The sequence below is a fragment of the Gavialis gangeticus genome, unplaced genomic scaffold (assembly GCF_001723915.1).
Source record: "Gavialis gangeticus isolate Ggan-Ray unplaced genomic scaffold, GavGan_comp1, whole genome shotgun sequence".
Classification (NCBI taxonomy): domain Eukaryota; kingdom Metazoa; phylum Chordata; order Crocodylia; family Gavialidae; genus Gavialis; species Gavialis gangeticus.
Genome location: NW_017728992.1, coordinates 203537269 through 203539170, shown reverse-complemented (window position 1 = coordinate 203539170; position 1902 = coordinate 203537269).

Here is a 1902-nt window from a genome sequence, read left to right as displayed (position 1 = left end):
TCTGCAGACTAAGGGAGACTTTACTTTTTGCCCCCGGACTTGGGGAAGTGCCCCAAGTGCCCGTACTGGGTTGAGTACCAGAAGGACATTAGGCCTGTGTTTCCCCAAGGACACAGGGCCGAGAGTGAGTCCATTCTTGGGGTGGTGGCAGCTAAGTTACCCCCAGGCTAGCGAGTGTGCTCCAGGAAGGGGGTCGGCCAGACATAAGGAGCCCCTAGGGAGGCATTCGGAGCCTGGCAGGGGGGCGGGAGCAGGGAGGTGGGTGGCTCAACGCAGGAGCGCCCCCTACTGGCCCACCACAAGTGACAGTATACAGAGCAACAGGTTTGTCTGTGAAATGATCTGCAGTATCCTCACAGACACACCATGATGTCCTGGGAGAGGTGTGAAAGGGAGTGATAGCACATTTTATGTCATATACTTCATGGATACTTGAAGCAGGATAATGGGCTGATAGGTCTGTAGGATCCCAGGGCAAAATAATTTCCCCTGGGACAAACTTAGAACACTTTCATATGTACTCTGGAGGTAAGGGAGGGAAAATACTTTAATTAGAGCAGCTCCAAAAGCATCTCTAATTTAAGTGCAGCAGCATTTTGTGTATCAGCACCCCCACACTTCAAAATGGCGGCATGGGGTGCTTGAACTAAAGGTCATTTGACGAGCCTTAGTTCAAGTGCCCCACTGCCATTTTGAAGTGTGGAGATGCTGATACATGAGACTCAGGAGGCTGCTGGAGCACAGTAATTACCAAGCTCCAGCAGACTCAATTAATTGAGTCTGTTCTGATGGGCTGTAATTACAGTGCGATGGAATGGCCTCTGCACTTATGTACAGGCACCCAGAATGGCTATTTGCAGCCTGAGAGGGAGGTAATCTTTAGGCCATGCAGCATGCCTATTATTTCAGTATCTTGGAGACTGGGACTCCATTCAACTAAAGAGACACTCCCAGCTACAGTGAGATGACTGTATAGCTCAGGGGTGAGCAAAATACAGCTTGTAGCCAGATTTGACCCATGGAGGGATTTTGTTTGACCCATGGTGAGTCTCCCAGTCCCACCCAGCCCAGACATAGGGGACAGCCTGGGCCATGGCGTGTGTGGCTAGTCCCAACACTCCAGGACACACTGCAGGGCTGGAGCGGCACAACGGCTGAACTCCATTTCCTGGTAGCCCTGGTAGTGGCATCTTCTTCCAGCTGCTGCTGCCAGACCTGCCCCACTGGGCAGGCAGGTGAGGAGTGGCATCCAGGATCACGATAGGTGGGCAGGGCTGGGGAAACCCTGGGATCTTGGGGTGGTGACAGCACAGGGCTGGGGCCTGGGGAAGAGCTATGATCTGCTGCTGCATGGCCCTGCAACAGGTGCTGGTTCCATGGGCAGGGACATATGGGAAGTGGATCGCAGTTCTCCCACTTCCCCTCAATCCCAAGTTCTCTGCAGAGACTGGCCTGGAGCCATGTGGGCAGGATGCATGGCCAGGCGGATGGGATGGGGCAGCAGGCAGGCAGGGAGCTGCACCCCAGGGCTGGGATTCATAATTTCATATACTGAAACTTGGGATCTTGGAGAGGTAACAGCATAGGACTAGGGCCCAGGGCAGAGCCACAAGCTACTCCGTTCACACCCTTGCCTGTGCAACCTGTGCCCATTGCAGGGCCATCTAGGCAATGGATTACAGCCCTGCCCCAGACCCCGGCCCCACACTGTCACCACCCCACGACCCCACCCTCACCCAACTGTCCCAGTCCCAAACACTGCTCCCCATCTGCCTGAAGCCGCATCCTTCATAGGCAATTTTGGTCAGCTGTTGCAAGGTAAGGGGAGGGAGGGTGCTGACCCGCCCTCCCATAGCTCTGCAGAACTCCCTATGTGGCCTGCAAGCCCAAATAATTGCCCAC